The 18,633-nt window shown below is 44.8% G+C and overlaps 1 pseudogene; it reads right to left on the reverse strand.

Annotated features, from left to right (window-relative positions):
* Positions 1-1,284: 1,284 nt before the first annotated feature.
* Positions 1,285-14,551, reverse strand: LOC113836963 (annotated as a pseudogene).
* Between the last annotated feature and the right edge of the window lie 4,082 nt (positions 14,552-18,633).

Raw genomic sequence — 18,633 nt, forward strand, 5'->3', positions numbered from 1 at the left:
TGACAGATCCAGGATCATTTGAGAGATGACTCTCTGGGTGTGTCTGTGATAAAGTTTCTAGGTTTAGTTAGTTGAAATGAAAAGGCCCACCCTGAATGTGGGGATGGCACCATCCATGGGCTGGAGTCCAGGACTAGATAAAAAGAACAAAGTGGCTTGATCACTGGCTAAGTGTCTTCCCTCCTTCCTGACCCTAGATGCAGTGTGACCAGCTATCTCAACTTTCTACCACCATACCTTATCCATCATAGTGGACAGAACCTTCAAACTGTAAGCTGTAATGAGCCCTGCTTCTCTTTAGTTCCTTAATTCGGGGATTTGATTAATGGCAATTGTAACTAACATATTTTCATTATTTATTTATTCATTGCAATGCTGGGGTTGAACCTGTGGCTTCGTGTGTATTAGACAAGTGCTCTGCTGGTGATCTGTGTCCCAGTCTAGTATGTATTTTCTAAAAAAAAAAAAAAAAAGAAAAGAAAAAAGAAAAGAAAAGATGACATTAAGAAAAAATGATAAAATATGCGAAAAAGTAGTGTAAGTTGAAGTCAGAAAAAATCTCAGAAATGAGTCGACAGAACTAAAAATAGAAATAACTCATGAAAGTTGAATTAGAGTAAACGCAAGGCCAGGTAAGTACAGAAAGAATCCCAAGAAAACAGAAGTGAGGGAGGGAATTTAAGAAAATCCAACAGCAGGGCTGGGGAGAAACTCAGTGGTTGGCGTTTGGCTCCCAGCACCGACAGCAGGTGGCTCACAACCACCTGAACCTCCAACCCCAGGGGATCCAGTACCCTCTTAACTCCACAAGCACCTGCACGCTCAGGCGTGTTCACCCCCATGTATACATATATACATATAATAAACATAAAAATTAAATCTTAAAACTAAACAGGGGACAAAGAAGATGGAAAAGGATCCAGGAGCACAACAGATAGCGAATAGGAAGACCCACACAGATTCATGTGCCCCTGGGGAGGAGCACTGTAGAAGAGAAGGACAAAGGCCCCAATCTGTAAAGCAAGAAATAGCCACAAACATACCCCCAGAAGATAAAATCAATTTTATTGCCCATCATTATATTATACAAAAATCTACAAATAATAGATTTTCACAGAAAAAAAAAAAAACAATTGTAGATGGAAGTGTAACAGCTATACTTTTACCTCAGTTTGTCCTCCCATGACAGGAGGGTGACAGCCATTCAGAGCATGATCCCTACGTAGCTTTTTTTTTCTCTGGCCAAAGCTTGCCATTTAAATTAAGGCCTTATCTCTGATAGTTCTACTGGCTCTTGACAAAATTTTTAAGATCCTCAAAAAAGGTGGTATATTCTTGTTGCTCTAGGGCTGTACTGAGCCCCACCATCTCCTCCACAAAAATGATCTCCTCTCAGGTCAAGAGAATACAAATTGGAAAGGAAAAAGTCAAACTCTCACTATTTGCAGATGATATGATAGTCTACATTAGTGACCTGAAAAACTCTACCTACAGCTGGAATTCCTACAGCTGATAAACACTTTCAGCAAAGTGGCAGGATACAAGATTAACTCAAAAAAAATCTGTGGCCCTGCTATATACCAATGACACATTGGTGGAGAAAGAAGTCAGACAAACATCACCCTTTACAATTGCCACAAACAACATAAAATACCTTGGGGTAACACTAACCAAAAAAGTGAAAGACCTGTACCGTAAGAATTTTGAGTCTCTAAAGAAAGAAATTAAAGAAGATACCAGAAAATGGAAAGATCTCCCATGCTCTTGGATAGGTAGAATCAACATAGTAAAAATGGCAATCTTGCCCAAAGCAATCTCTGTAGATTCAATGCCATCCCCAACAAAATCCCAACACAATTCTTCACAGACCTTGAAAGAACAATTCTCAACTTTCTATGGAGAAACAAAAGACCCAGGATAGCCAAAACAACCCTGTACAATAGAGGAACTTCTGGAGGCATCACCATCCCTGACTTCAAGCTCTATTACAGAGCTATAGTCCTGAAAACAGCTTGATATTGGCACAAAAATAGACAGGTAGACCAATGGAATAGAGTTGAAAACCTTGATATTAACCCACACACCCACGAACACCTGATTTTTGACAAACAATCCAAATTTATACGCTGGAACAAAGAGAACATCTTCAACAAATGATGCTGGCATAACTGGATGCAGGCATGTAGAAGACTACAGATAGATCCAAGCCTATCGCCATACACAAAACTTAAGTCAAAATGGATGAAATACCTCAACATAAACCCAGCCACACTAAACATATTAGAAGACAAAGTGGGAAATACCCTTGAATTAATCGGTACAGGAGACCGCTTCCTGAACATTACACCAGTTACACAGACACTGAGATCAACAATTGATAAATGGGACCTCCTGAAACTGAGAAGCTTCTGTAAGGCTAAGGCAAAGGACACAGTCAGCAAGACAAAATGGCAGCCCACAGACTGGGAAAAGATATTCACCAACCCCCCATCTGACAGAGTGCTGATCTCCAAAATATACAAAGAACTCAAGAAACTGGTCTCCAAAACACCAAACAATCCAATTAAAAAGTGGGGTACAGAACTAAATAGACAATTCTCAATAGAGGAATCTAAAATGGCTGAAAGACACATAAGAAAGTGCTCAACATCCTTAGCCATCAGGGAAATGCAAATCAAAACAACTCTGAGATTCCATCTTACTACTGTCAGAATGGCCAAAATCAAAAACACCAATGACAATTTATGCTGGAGAGGATGTGGAGAAAGGGGAACACTCCTTCACTGCTGGTGAGAGTGCCAACTTGTACAGCCACTTTGGAAATCAGTATGGTGACTCCTCAAGAAAATGGGAATCAGTCTACCACAAGATCCAGCAATTCCACTCTTAGGCATATACCCAAAAGAAGCACATTCTTACAACAAGATCATCTGTTCAATGATGTTCATAGCAGCACTATTTAGTAGTAGCCAGAAACTGGAAGCAGCCTAGATGCCCCTCTACCGAAGAATGGATAGAGAAAATGTGTTACATTTACACAATGGAGTACTACTCAGCAGGAAAAAAAAAAAAAACCAATGGAATCTTGAAATTTGCAGGAAAATGGATGGAACTAGAAGAAACCATTTTGAGCAAAGTAACCCAATCACAAAAAGACAAACATAATATATACTCACTCATATGTGGATTTTAGACATAGAGTAAGGATTACCAGCTTACAATCCACACTGCCAGAGAAGCTAATATACAAGGAGGACCCTAAGAGAGACATACATGGTCCCCTGGAGAAGGGGAAAGGGTCAAGATCTCCTGAGCAAATTGAGAGCATGGGAAGAAGGGGGGGAGGGAGCTACAGAGAATGAGAAGGGGAGAAGAGGAAGGATGCAGAGGTCATGAGGGAGCAGAAAGGTTGACTCAGGTGTAGATTAGAAGAAAGGATATGTGATAGGTAGGGTTTTAGTTGGGGGGTGGTAGGGGAGGACGGGAGGGAGAAGGGAACTGGGATTGTCATGTAAATCAATATTGCTTCTAATTCAAATTTTAAAAAAACGATTAAAAAAAGTTAAGAGCACTGACTGCTCTTCCAAAGGTCCTGAGTTCAATTCCCAGCAACCACATGATGACTCACAACCATCTATAATTCAATCTGGTGCCCTCTTCTGGCATGTAGGAAGAACAGTGTATATGTAATAAATAAATAAATCTTTTTTAAAAAATGATCTCCTTTTCTTAATCGGCAAGGAAACCCATCAGGTCATACAAAGCCCAGGCCAAGGAATCTGCAGTGTGTGCACAGTTGAGAAGTACCCTTCCATTGAGAGGCATGTGGTCTGGAAGCTAACTTTCTTGTGTGATCTCATCCTCAGGATAGTGACAGTCCAGTACAAGGGTCTTCCTGCCACCACTCTGTAACTTCAACCACAAAATGGGGGGGTTGATGTCAGTTCCTGCTCCTCCTCTTCAGCCTTCTACCCTTCCTCACTACCAAATGTTGGAGAGATGTTGTTGTTAATGTTGAAAGTGACAGTAATTTGGGCAGTGGCAGCACACATCTCTAATCCCAGAACTCAGGAGGCAGAGGCAGGGCAGATCTCTGAGTTCGAGGCCAGCCTTGTCTACAAAGTGAGTTCTAGGACAGGCTCCAAAGCTACACAGAGGAACATTGTCTAAAAACAAACAAACAAAAAAAATGAAAGAGAGAGAGAGAGAGAGAGAGAGAGAGAGAGAGAGAGAGAGAGAGAGAGAGAGAAAGTGACAGTGATCTTTTCTCCAGCAAGTTTGTCCAATAATATAGCCCTTGTCCCATTCACTTCCAGCTCCCAGTCTCCAGACATCTCAGGAAGGGACTTATGCTTCTGGATTTTCTTTTCTTCCTTAATTTCATTAGTCAAGAATTTAACAAAGGCTTTGTCTCCTTCAGTGTGCAGAGTACCACAGTCACATGCACAGGTGTCAGGGCTGCAGGTGGTCAAAGTGCCACACCAAACCCACCGTATGCTGAGCAGCTGAAAGGGCCAACGACACAGCCAGGACACTGGCTGCTGCTGCTGTGCCCAGAGTGGCACAGCTGGGGCAGTGGTTCAGAGGTCCCATGACTGCAGCACCCAGAGAATGGGGCACACCCCAAAACACACTGAAATAAACATGTTGCAAGACAACACCTGGGAATACCGAAACCAAAGCATAGTCTAGTGAAGTTACAGTACTTTAAAGGTGAAATTTTCAGAAATTGAAAAATTCAGAAATTTTCAGAATTACAAGTCTGTATACCAACTTAAAAAGAGTCCATTATCAGAGTTTTCAGAGCAATACTTCATACATAAGATAACATGGTTAAGGCACTTGGGGGAAATAGAAACCAAGGATTGTCTCCTCTTCCTCCTCCTCTTCTTCCCCTCTTCCTCTTCCTTTATTGAGACAGAATCTTCCTCTGTAGCCTTGTTGCCCTAGAGCTTGCTTGTAAGCCAAGCCTCAAACTTGCAGTGATCCTCACACTTCCTAAGGCCTGGGATTACAGGCCTGCACTGCCACACCCAGCTCCAGTCACTTCATACAGAGTTAAAAAGTTGCTTTAGGTATAAAGAACGTGTTTGATGTCTTAGTTTACTTTTCTGTTCTGTGATTAAAAACACCCTCACCAATGTTTGGGTTTATGGTTCCAGAGGGATAAGAGTCCATCGTGGTGTTGGGGTTTGTTCCTCAGGGTCAGGCTAAGCGTCCATCGCGGTGGTGGGGTATGTTCTCCAGGGTCAGGCATACAGGTAGAGCAGAAGCTAAGAGATCACGCCGTAAGCCACAAGCACAAAGCAGAAAGAGCAAACTGCAGTAGGGCAAGGCCTTCGACTCTCAGAGTCTGCCAGCTGACACTTCCTCTAGCAAGGCTTCACCTCTGAGCCTCTCCAAATACTGCCATCAACTGGGGACCAGGTATTCCAATACCAGAGTCTATGGCAGCCATTTCTCATGCAAGCCACCACACTGGCCATGTTTCTTTTGTTTGGGTCTGGGGTGGAAGCCAGGCCTTGTGCCTGCTGGAAGCACTTTATCTGAAATGAGAATGGGCATCCTATCTGCATGGGCAAACTTGAGAACCAGTGTTCCCTACTCTTTCTAAGCAATCTACTAAAAATAGGCTTCAGACAAATGAGTCTGAACATGTGGACTAAAGCTAAGAATTATATGATCACTTACAAAACTACAAGAGGGGAGGGTTTGAAAGGAGAGACCGTGTGATTCAGTGATGCAGTCTGAGCATTACTAAGGGAGAATGGAGATGGGTGTGTTAGCCAACCTGGTAAGTGATGCCGTGCTGGGGTGAAGCTATCCAGCTAAGTGCTCTACCACTCAGCTACACTACATCCCTTTTTGAGTGTTTTCAGTTTTGACCTGAGTGTTTGAAAAGTTGTCCTGAGATACTCAGGGTAAAATGAATGAGTCATTATGGGATGTTTCACTTCCCTCCCTCCTTTCCCCTTATCTTAGCATAGAAAAAAGAACATGCAAGGAGAATGCAGAAACATTAAATAAAACCCTGACTGTTCTCTGTGAACTCGAGGTAGACAAATGGACGATTGTGCTGATCTATTTTCTGTGCCTAAGAAGGCACTCCAGTCTGGGGACCTTTAAAGAAAATAAGTTTATGTTGGCTCATGCTTCTGTCCAAGGCCAAGGGGCCACATCTGGTGGTAGCTGTCTTGCCAGCAGTGTCTTGAGGCCATGTGAGCATTATGTGGCAAAATGGAGAATGAGTATGTGTCTCTCCAAAAACCACTCGAAGGACTGAATTTGAGATGTGAAAATGAGGGTTGGAGCTTTCCAATAGTGTTTTTCTCTAATGTGGTCTCTCAGCTAGGAAATGGGGCCCTGACTTTCATGTCTCTGAGCTTTTAGGAGCTCAGAGAAGGACTAGCTTTAGAACCCAAACTGAGTAAACCAGATCAAAACACAATAGAACACAGCAATACCTTCACCTAACTGGTTAGTTTACCCCTGACCTCAGCATCAGAATTCTGCAAAAGTTTGGTTGCAAATCCTGTCCATCGCTGTGGCAGAAAGGAAGGAATCCAGGAAAGAAGGGAGAGAGGGAGGGATGGAGGGAGGCAGACAGGGAGAGAGGAAGGAAGGAGGAAGGAAGGAAGGAAGGAAGGAAGGAAGGAAGGAAGGAAGGAAGGAAGGAAGAAAGGAAGGAAGGAAGGAAGGAAGTTAGGAAGGAAGGAAGGAACCTTGGTTTTCTGAGCCTAATTGAAACTGAATTGTCACAGTAAAGACCTCCATCCTTGGTGACAACCCGGGGTGCATCCCTCAACCTGTAGCCCCACCCACCAACCCCACTACTGTATTCAGTAGATGGAAGACAGAAGAACCAAGGGCCTGCTGCTGCTGGTGCTGGTGCTGGGACCATGAACCCCCTGAAGCTTGCCAGGTGAGAGGCAAGAGGAGGGAGGAACAGGCAGTAAGTTTCTGGTGTTTTGGGTAACGATTGTACACAAGTTATCTTAAAGAGGTAAACAAATTATCAGTCGCTTAAAGAGTTAAGAGTTGAGCTGGATTCCATAGTAGAAACTTGTGATCCCACCCTCAGGGTGTGGAAGCAAGAGTTCCAGGTCATCCTCCACAATGTAATGGGTTTGAGGCCAGCCTGGGCTATGTGAAAGAAAAGAAAAGAAAAGAAAAGAAAAGAAAGGAAGGAAGGAAGGAGAAAGAAAAAAGGAAGAAGGAAGAAAGAAGCAAGCAAATAAATAAATAATAGCAATGAGCAAAAGTTCTTATTAGAACAAAGAAACAGCAATGACAAATGTCTGTGTTCAGCTATGCTCAGAGCAGCTGCCTTAACCCTGCATTTTACTCTGAGCAGGGGTTTGCCTTTGTGTCTCTTACTCTGACCTTCTCAAGGAAGGGGCCCCCACCCTTCACAATTGATCCCACTACCAAGTCCAGTAGCCATCAATCTACTGAGGGGGAGGGATTCCGCATCACAGCATTTAAAAGGTTAAGTATAGAGATGATCTCTCTGTTTGTCAGGGATCAACAGGTATTCTGGTAAGACAAGTTCTGCTCAAAGCTTCCACAGCCAATGGCTCAGAGCAGAGCTGAAGCCAAGGCTTCTCTAAGGAGAGCGTATTTGAAATTCTGGAGGGAAGCTCTGTTCTCAGCACTCATGTAGGGCAGCTCACAACTGCCAGTACCTATGGTTCCAGGGAGCACCTCTGGTCACCAAGTGCACCTGCATGTGCATACAGGAGAGCACACACACACACACACACACACACACACACACACACACACACACACACAGAGTTAACAATAAAAATAACTCTTTACAAAAAGACTAGGGAGTGAACACCACTGTGTGGCAAAGAGGAGCCTGAATGCAGTGGGAAGACTTGGTACCTACCCACTTCCTTTACAGTCTTCCTCCAGCAAGTGAGACTGACTGAGGCAACCTTGCAGGGGGAGATAGCTATTCACCCAGAGTCAATGACTCTGCAGCCAAATCCTTGTTAATGTAATTTTTAAAAGATTTGAAAATTCATGCATGTATGTTATACATCTTGACCATATTCACCATTCATTCTCGTCCAATTCACCCCAGGACTCCCTCCCATCACAAATCCCTCCCAACTTCATGTCCCTTTGAAACTATATATTTATTACATAAAATGTCTATATTATATGTATTTTATCCCACCAAGTACAATTAGAGCTATCAATATGCACATGGGTTTAGAACCATCCTATGGGGATTAGGGAACCTACCAGTAGCCACCACCCAAAGAAATTAACTCTTCCTTCCCAACAGCCATCAGCTATTACTACCTCTTCAATGAGGGTGGGGCCTAGGAACTCCACACTGGAATTTTAACTGGCTGGATCTTGTGAAGATCTTGTTTAGGTAACCACAGCTAGCTACTGTGAGTTCATGTATGCAATAGTCATGTCATGTGCAATAGACAGCATTTCACAGCCCTTTTCCCCATCCTCTGGGTCTTGTATGCTTTCTCTGCCCTCTTCTGAGATGTTCCTTGGTCTTGTGTGTGTGATATGCAGATGTTCCATCTAAGGCTGAGCATTCAAAGTCGCTTATTCTCAACATTTGAAGCAGTGCTGTGTCTCTGGATTAACCACTACCCACTACATTAAGAAGCTTCTCTGACCACAATTGAGAAAAGCACACACCTGTAGATATAAACAGATATGTTTAGAAGTCAGTTTGATATAGTTGGTTATTTTTACTCTTTGGCTGTTTGGGGGACCTACCATCCAGCTCCCAAATAAACACATGGAGACTTTTTCTTTCTTTCTTTCTTTCTTTCTTTCTTTTTCTTTCTTTCTTTCTTTTTCTTTCTTTCTTTCTTTCTTTCTTTCTTTCTTTCTCTTTCTTTCTTTCTTTCTCTTTCTTTCTTTCTTTCTTTTTCTTTCTTTCTTTCTTTTTCTTTCTTTCTTTCTTTCTTTCTCTTTCTTTCTTTCTTTCTCTTTCTTTCTTTCTTTCTTTTTCTTTCTTTCTTTCTTTTTTTTGGGGGGGTTCGAGACAGGATTTCTCTGTGTAGCTTTTGGAGCCTGTCCTGGAAGTCGCTCTGGAGACCAGGCTGGCCTGGAACTCACAGAGATCCTCCTGCCTTTGCCTCCTGAGTGCTGGGTTTAAAGGCATGCGCCACCAATGCCCGGCTGAGACTTATTCTTTCTTATGAATGCCTGGTCTTAGCTTGGCCTATTTCTAGCCAGCTTTTCTTAACTTAAATTATCCCATCTGTCTTTGCCTCTGGGCTTTTACCTTTATTTCTGTATATCTTTTCTTTACTTCTGACTCTGGCTTGCTGTGTAGCTGTGTGACTGGCCCTTGATGTCCTCTCTCCTTTTCCTGTACCTCTATCCCTCTTCCCAGATTTCTCCTCCTATTTATTCTCTCTGGCTGCCAGCCCTGCCTATCTTTTTTCCTACCTTGCTATTGGCTGTTCAGCTCTTTATTAGACCAATTAGGTGTTTTAGACAAGCAAAGCAACACAGCTTCACATAGTTAAACAAATGCAGCATAACAGATTGCAACAAATATTCCACAGCATAAATCAGTGTAACACATCTTAAAATAATATTCCACTACAGTTTAACAACATGCCCTTTTAGAAAAAAATATCAATAGGTTCTCCCCTTTGGTCTATGATTTCCCTAGCCATGGGTTTTAACCATGTTTACAGTAGCAGTATGAATTCCTTCCTGTGAAACAAGCCTCAAATACAAAATGAAATAGAGATCAATCTCACTGATGAACATAGATGCAAAAATTCTTAATAAAATACTAGTAAACCAAACTCAAAGATGTATCAAAAAGATCATTCATCATGACTGAGTTGATTTATTCCAGAGATGCAGGGATTGTTCAACGTTTGTAAATCAATAAATGTTATCCCTAACATAAATAGATACAAAGACAGAGGCCACATGATCTTTCTTTAGATAAACGGAAATATTGGTAAAATCCAGTGTCCTGGTAACAGTCATGGAGAGGCTAGAAATAGAAGGAGCTTTCCTCAGCATGATAAAGACTGTTTACAGCAAGCCTGTATCCAGCATCATATGAAATGGAGAAAAATTCAAGAGCACTCCTAAGACCAGGAACAAGACAAAGGTGCTCACTCTCTCTCCACTTATATTCAGTACGTGCTTGGGCACAGCCAGAGCAGTGAGACAAGATGAGAAAACAAGATGGACACATATAGGAAAAGAAGCCAAAATGTCCCTATTTGCACATGATATGATTCTATTCACGAGACCTACAGCAGTGGTTCTCAGCCTTCCTAATGCTGTGACCCTTTAGTACAGTTTCTCATGTTCTGGTGACCCCCAACCTTAAAATTATTTTCATTGTCACTTCATAACTGTAATCTTGAAATTGTTGCGAATTGTAATGTAATTATCTGATATGCAGGATAGTCTTAGGTGACCCTGGGAAAGGATTGTTTGTCCCCCCACAAAGGGGTCACAACCAACAGAAACACTATCCTCAATACTGCAAATCTATTAGAACTGATACATACAAAGAGGCAAAATACAAAGTGAACACAGAAAAAGTAGTAGCAGGTTTCCTGTATACCAAAGAAAAATATTCCATGAAAGAGGCAGGGAAATAATCCCACTCACAATAGCACCCCACCCCCCAGTACCGGGCACTAAACCTTAGCCAAGGAAATGAAAGACTTCTAAAGTGAAAACTTTAAGATACCACTGGAAAATTAAAGACATCTGTCTTAGTGTTTCTATTGCTGTGATAAAATATTATGACCAATAATACCTTGAGGAGGAAATGGTTTTTTATTTCATTTTATAATGCACATCACTTTCCATCACTGAAGGAAGTCAAGGCAGGAGCCTGGGGACAAGAACTGAAGCAGAAACTGTGGAGGAGCACTGCTTACTGGCTGTTCTCCAGGGCTTGCTCAGCCTGGTTTCTTAATACTGCCCAGGACCACCTGCCCAGAGTGGCCCCACCCCATAGGAGGCCAGCCTTTCCCATAACTGCTCAAGAAAATGCCCCTGTAGACTTGCCCACAGGCCATCTTATGAAGGGTTTTTTGTTTGCTTGTTTTTTTTTTAAAGATTCCCTCTTCCCAGATATGTCTAGGTTTATGTGGATAAGAACCAACCAGTACCAGCTCCATGCTCATTAATGGAAGAATGTGAGAATAGCCCTCCCAGCAAAAGCAGTCCACAGATTCAGTGCACCCCTAATCAGGGTTCTGGGGGCATTCTTCACAGACATGGAAAAATCATCTGACATTAAAGACCTAGGAGAGCCAGTGCAGCTGACTCAACAGTCTCACCTCTGCACCCACACTGGATGTCAGTCACATAAGAGGACTGTCATTTGCCATGTCATTTTTTTTGAGTTTCATTACCTGCCTCTTTTCCGAAGGAGCTGGTTTAACCTGATAGGGACACACAGTGACATGCTTCACAGTGACATGCTTTCCCAGGCATCATTAACAGTTTTCCCCCTGTATTACCCCCTTAGAGGAAATTTGAGAGAACAGTTAGATATTTTTAAATCGTGTGTGCGTGCGTGCGTGCGTGTGTGTGTGTGTGTGTGTGTGTGCGTGCGTGCGTGTGTGCGTGTGTGTGCGTGCGTGCGTGTGTGTGTGCGTGCGTGCGTGCGTGCGTGTGTGTGTGTGTGCGTGCGTGCGTGCGTGTGTGTGTATGTGTGTGTGCGTGCGCGTGTGTGCGTGTGCGTGCGTGCGTGTGTGTGTGTGTGCGTGCGTGCGTGCGTGTGTGCATGTGTGTGCGTGCGTGTGTGCATGTGTGTGCGTGCGTGTGTGCGTGCGTGTGTGCGTGCGTGCGTGCGTGCGTGCGTGTGTGTAAGACGATTCTCTTTGTTCTCTTCTGATAAGACTTTGGGAATCATGAGACGGGGTGGCCTTGGACACATGCTGTCTACCTTCACTCTGCCCTGTTTCCATGAACCATGTCTTTCTTCCTTATTACTTTTCTAGCTGGTTGTTGTTATATGATATCCCTTTTCCATTCACTTTATGAAATTGCCGACTTCATCCTAAGTGTTTTCAGACAATTTCATTTAACTGGCAGGTGACCATATTATCAAATAGGAAATCTTGGTCTATCCGTATCTAATGAGACTGCCTCTCTCATTTTAATGACTTTGTCAGGACCGTTGTTATGTGGAAGAAATAACAATTGTTCTCTTACTGTTTTCTGTTTGTTTTGTTAATTTGTAGAAGAGTGCCATGTTTTGTTCAGATGGAGGTCTGGAGCCTGGTCTTGGCGCATATGCACAGTGTGGAATGCTATGAAGGAAAGTAATGAATCTCAGAAGACTCAAAGCTGAGGCTGGAGGGAGCTCACTACGCCCCTCAGGGTGTGAGAATATGAGGTCAAAAGAGAGAAGGGCTTTGTAACTCTGTTAAGAAGCTTGGGTAGGATCCCTGTGGTAAAAGGCAGCCAGTGGCAGAGCCTGGGCACATCTGTGTAGGGTTCTGAAGCTGGGGTGACTCTCTGCTTAGTTTGTCACCTTGGCAGAGTGTAGAGTCACCTGGTAAGAGAGTCTCAGTGGGGGACTCTCTAGGTCCTGTGTCCTGTGAGCACACAGGGGTTGTCATGATTGCTAGTTGACATAGGAAGACACAGCCTGAGGGTGGTCAGCCCCATTCTCAGGCCCTGGGCCGTGTAACAGTAGCGAAAGCCAGCTGAGCACTAAGCATGCGTGCACTCGTCTCTCTCTGCTCGTGATTGTGAACATGGTGTCAGTAGCTGCTCCACATCCCTGCCACTTTGACTTTCCCACAGTGACTTCCTCTACCTCCAGGCTTGGAGGACTTGCCCTGTGTTGATTGGCCAACTGGTTGTTATGGCCCATAGACCCTCCCAGGGTGGTTGCTGTGCTTTGTGCGTCATTGCTGTGCGCTTGTCCGTAAAGCACACCCAGGGTCGTAAAGCATAGCGCCACCAGCAGGCATCTGACTCTCTAGTGACTAACTAACTTCTGATTGGTTCCTTGTCACAAGGCACGCATCTGACCTCTAAGTGACCAAGGCAAGTTTATGGCAAGCACATGTTCGGCTGTTGTGGCTGCCGAAAGGGGAGCTGGTCCCTTCACTTGGAAGACCCATGCAGAGCAAAGTTGTTCTAAACATCCTTGCCCAAGTCTCATGTAGCTAGTCTTTCTCTGCCCCACCAGCCAGCTCCCAAATAACCACATAGAGACTTATTATTATGAAAGCTCAGCCAATAGCTTAGGCTTGCTTCTAATAACTAGCTCTTATAACTTAAATTAATCCATTTCTGCTCATCTATGTGCTGCCCTGAGGTTCATTTATCTTTATCTCATCTCCATGCTGTCTATCCTGCTTTCCTGCTTCCTCCATGTCTCCTCCTGTCTCCTCCATGTTGCCTCTCTGCTCTTCTTCCCAGCATCCTCTGTGCCTGGAAATCCTGCCTTAACTATTGGGCATTCAGCTTTGTATTAAACCAATCCAAGTGATACTTCTTCACAGTTAAAAAAAGAATATTCCACAGCACCTTCCCTAGGGAAGGACTGCTGAGTTCTTGAGTGGGTGAGTGTTGTGAACACCTGTGTTCCTAGATGGGGAACTCAAAGCACAAACTTCTTTCAACAAAAATTAAGTATTTAATACTGCTTTTAATTGTGTTTGTGTATGTGCTAGCATGAGTGAACACGTGAGTTCACTACCCATAGAAGCCAGGGGCACATGATCCCCTAGAGCTGACTTACAGCAGGCAGTTTTAAGCTGCCTGATATGGGTGCTAGAAACAGAACTCAGGTCCTCTGTGAGAGCAGCAAGTACTCTTAACTGTTGAGCTTCTCTCCAGCCTCCTGATGCCCCAACTCCTTGTGTCGGGTTATAGGGCCCCCATCCCTCACCACAAACAGCTGCCTGCTGGAGCATCTCTGCCTGTCTCCATACTGAACACTCAATTGCTCTTGACTTTAATCACTTCTCCACAGAGGCTTGCAAGGCAATGCCACTTCCTTTGTTTTATTTTGTTTTGGCTTCTTTGAGATAGAATGTCATGTAGCCCAGGCTGGCCTTGAACTCCTGATCTTCCTGCCTCCACCTTCCAAGTGCTGAGATCACAGGCATCCCGTGTCACTTTCTCTGACAAACAAGGAGACTGAGGAACTTGCCCAGTCACACCTGCCTTACCCTGACCCATAAATGTGCCACACCAAGCTGGCCCCAGTTTCCACAGCATCCCGTGCTACTTCACCCTCCAGTTTCTTGGTCGATATGCTGGGACTTTTAGAAAATTCTGGGTGAGTGGATTTGGCAAAAGCAAGATAGAGTGGATTTGAGGAAGCTGAAAGCAGGGACATGTGGGGAGAGAGCTGTGTTTTGGAGAGGGTTTGAACAAAGCTGAGACTGCTCCCCAGCCCCCTTCCTGAGGGTGAGTCTATGGCTTTTACCTTGGGATCCTGAAAGCAAAAGTTGTGGTTTCCATAATTCAGACAGGTTGAAAAGTGCTAACGGCAGGTCTGCGTCTCATGGATGCAAATCCTCTCTGTCTGGAATGGCACTGTCGTCATGGTGACGCATGATCACCAGGGATCTGCTGGGGCTAGGAACAATGCATCATCGGGGACTATTGATCTGCAAGGCTTTCTCTATCCTCCACCACCAAAAGTCCCCTTAGACAGTTGCAAAGAGCCGTGGCAGGTGACATGGTGATAACACTCACCACAAACCACAAATCTCCTTAATGGGGACCACCAGAAAGAACAAAGTGGGAAGGGTTCTATTGAATGAAGCTGTTTTTCTATCTTATTTGTAGTTTTTAGATTTTTATTGAGAGCTTCATGCTTGCATAAATGTATGTTTAAATCAAGTCTACCCTCCAATTTACTCCCTTCCAATTCCTTCTCTGTCCCCACTCTTTTCTTTACTAGCCTCATGTATTGTATGTGTATGCCTGGTGTGGAAACATCCACTGGAGCATGGGTAGCCTCTCGGGGGCTGTATCCCTAAAGGAAACCAAATCTCCTTTCCCTATCAGCTACTAATTACCAATAGCTTCTTGGCTAGGGATGGGACTTCATGAGCCCCTCCCCATCCATGCTGGAATTTTGGTTGTCTTGATCTTGTGCAGGTCCGGTGCATGCATTCACAGCTGGGGTGAGTTCATGTGTGCAGCTGTGCTGTCGTTTGTAGCAAATAGTGTTTTGCTATAGATGTGTTACCTCTGGCTCCTATGACCTTTCTGTAACAGGGCTAATACTTTGCCACAACACAGAGGTGCCAGAAGCCAGAACCTGGAGCCCTTGATCTACTGAGTGCCATCTCCAACCCAGTTGTACTGGGTTGTTGTAACTAACTGTATGTTAACTGGTTCATAGCACATCTTCTGACATTGAGTTTGACATTTTCAGAACTTGTCCCTTCCACTACCTGAGAGTAGCACTCTGATGAGATGTCCTTGGGATTTCATTTGTGGAGTTTATCCCAAGCACTATTGTAATTACTGAGCTTAATCCTTTCAGACTTTGTTTAGGTCTCCATGACGCAGTCTCAATGCTGAGCATTAGTAATTGTGGCTGGCGCCCTTCACAGTGCTCTTCTTTTCTTCATGAACTGCTTACTCTGAGAATACACCACCTTCATTCATTCAGCAATCATACCCCAAACCACCTGCAGCAGGCTACACACAGTACTTGATACGGGAGCAGCATTAGACAAAACAGGCAACTGTATCCTTGTAGGGCTTAAGACCTTTTGTGGAGCAGAAGACAGCGGCATAACATGTATGAAAGTGACATAGTGCATTAGGAGATGACAGATGCTATGGGAAAAACAAGCAAAAAGATAGATGGAGATGCCAGGAAAGGATATTTCTATTTTTAAATAACAGTCTGGGAGGACTTACCAGAGGAGACCTCTGAGAAGAGCTGGGGAAAGAGGAAGGTTAGTCAGTCAGGCAGAGACCATGAGCATATGTAGGGGGACAGGGTGTGATGGTGCAGCAGTGGAGGCAAGAAGTGGGCGACCAGTGGAGGAGGCTGTCGGAGCGGGGGAGGTCGCAGAGCAGGGGGTCACAAAGGCACTGAAGATGACGAAGGAAACGGCTCCGTTTACAAAGTGATTGGGTCACAAGCAGAGGACCCAATTCAACCCCAGAACTTACATAAGAAACAAAAACTGGGCACAATGTGTGCGCCTGTAATGCTGGTGCTTGGGAGGTTAAAAACAGACACATGTATCCCTGGGGCTCACTGGCCACCAGCCCAGCCTCATTTGCAACCATGTATCAAAATACAAACTGATGGATCCTGAGGAGCGATACCTAGTCTCTCTCTCTCTCTCTCTCTCTCTCTCTCTCTCTCTCTCTCTCTCTCTCTCTCTCTCTGTCTCTCTCTCTGTCTCTCTCTCTCTCTCTCTCTCTCTCTTCTCTCTCTCTCTCTCTCTCTCTCTCTCTCTCACACACACACACACACACACACACACACACCTACCTACCTGCTGTGGACACTCCAGTTTTATGAGTGGGGCAAGGACCCTTTTAATAGTGGTCAGCAAAGGTTCACTCTAACTGTTGTGGGTTGGTCCTGTAGGGGAAACTGGTTACTAGACAACAGATGATCCAGTTTGGACCCGGCAGCCACAGAGGGGGTGGGGGTGTAGACTGGAGACTTTTGGACAATAGGGCACCTGAGTCTGCTGATGGGTGGGAGAGAGCATGGAGGAAGGAAAACGGGGCAATTTGAATTGGACTTGAGCAATAGAAAGAATGGCCAGGCCTAGGCAACAGGAAAGACCCCAGCTAGCATGGTCTGATGGAGATTAGGATTTCAAGAAGCCCAAGAGAGCTGGGAAGAAGATGTTTAGACCTGAGCTGCAGCTCAGGACGGAGGGAAAGAGGCCCAGGTTGGAGCCATAAATGTGGGTGTCAAGGGTGGCAGGAGTCCATGCAAAGAATAGGACTGGTGAGACCAGCTGCCAGTGCTGCTGGGGCCCAGCCAATCAGGGCTGGAGTGCTGGCAGGTTGGTTTAGGCACAAAGCAGGCATCACATTTTGTTGCACAGGCAGGAAGTCCTCGTGGAGCGGGCACTGGCGAGGAAAAGCAGGAAGGAAGTGAGGGGTGGGCAGGCTAGACAGACTTTGCAGGGCCTTGCTGTGAAGGAGAGCAGAGAAGGGAGTGAGAGCCAAGGGGATGTGGAGTCAAGAGGGGAAAGAAGGGAGCAGCAGAGGTGAAGCCAATGGGAACAACCAGCAGACAAACCCGTCAGCTTTAGGTTTCCTGTTTGTACTAGAAAGCCCTCAAGGGGCTTCCCGTGTGTAGGCAGGGTAGAGAGCCATCACATTTGAGAAAGGGACACAGATGTGTGCTCTGCTGAAAGAGCAGCAACAGTGGCTTATGGGGAAGAACGAGGAGGTATCTAGGATAAGGAGAGGGTCCTGCAAGGCCACCTGGGTGCTTTGCTGAGCCAGAGGGCAAGGACTTTCTTTGCACAGGGCTGTGTAAAGTGGGGCTTGAAAAAAAGGTCACTTCTGATTATCCCAGTTGTTGGAGAAATTGGAAGGTTGTAAGTTGGGAGAGAGGGAGATAGGAGTTCGTAAAAGTCACCATGTGGGTAGGGACTGGGGAGTCTGCCATGGTCACAAGGAACATAAGGGCCACTTGGCTTTAGGGTCAGTGTTCTGAAATGGGACTCCTGAGCTCATGGTACAGAGCTGCTTGGCTCTGCCTCATTCCTGAGTGATTGCAGCCACAGTGTTTAGTCTCTAGAGTCCAGGTTCCTTCATTTGGGGCATCATGACAATATCTACCAGTGAAAAACACATTGTTGATTAGAGAGTGACTGACAGCAGCTGCCAGTCTATGGAGGTAAGAAACAGCAGAGTGACAGTTGGTGCCCATTGCCAACCTGGCAGGCTCTTGACTCACCACGGAGATAGGATTTTTCTAGATTAACTGAGGTGGGAAGGCCCACCCTAACTATGGGTAGCATCATTCAATGGCATGGGGTTTCAGACGGAGTAAAAGGAGACAGCTAGCTGAATGCCAGCATCTCCCTCTGCTTCCTGACTTAACACACCATGTGGGGAGCCACATCTACCTTGCCATCCTCATCCTGTCCCTTAAACTGTGAGCCCAAATGCACCTTTCCTTCCTAAGATGCTTTTCTTGGGTGTTCTGTCACAGCAATGAGAAAGGTAATTAGCACAGTGACATTGGCTTCATTGTGATGACAACCTAGGAAAGGAAGGCTGTGCCCTAGCAAAAGCCCCATCTTCCCTCTGTGTGACGCACTGCAATAGAGTTTCCAAAACTGTGAGCTAAGACAATCTCTTTCTGGTTTGATTGCCTCAGATTTTGTTACAGTAACAGAAAACTAGCATGGGCAGGGCCTGGACTGTTTTCCTTAGTCTACCAGAGAACCTGGTACCATAGTGTAGAAACAGTCCAGTGAATTAGCTGTATCCTGCTAATGAGCCATGTGATTGGTCCTTGTCTTGTAGTAAGCTGCTTCTTGGGGTGTTTCCCATGACCCCCTTACCTTAAACACAGACCCTGGCCCTAAGCCCAGGGTTCAAAGTAAAGTATGATTTGCAGAAGAAAAATATGAGATCATGTAGAAGGCACAGATAAGAGAATTGCCGAAGCAAAAGTGC

This window comes from Cricetulus griseus, chromosome 8 (genome assembly GCF_003668045.3).
Source record: "Cricetulus griseus strain 17A/GY chromosome 8, alternate assembly CriGri-PICRH-1.0, whole genome shotgun sequence".
In the NCBI taxonomy this organism is placed as follows: Eukaryota; Metazoa; Chordata; class Mammalia; order Rodentia; family Cricetidae; genus Cricetulus; species Cricetulus griseus.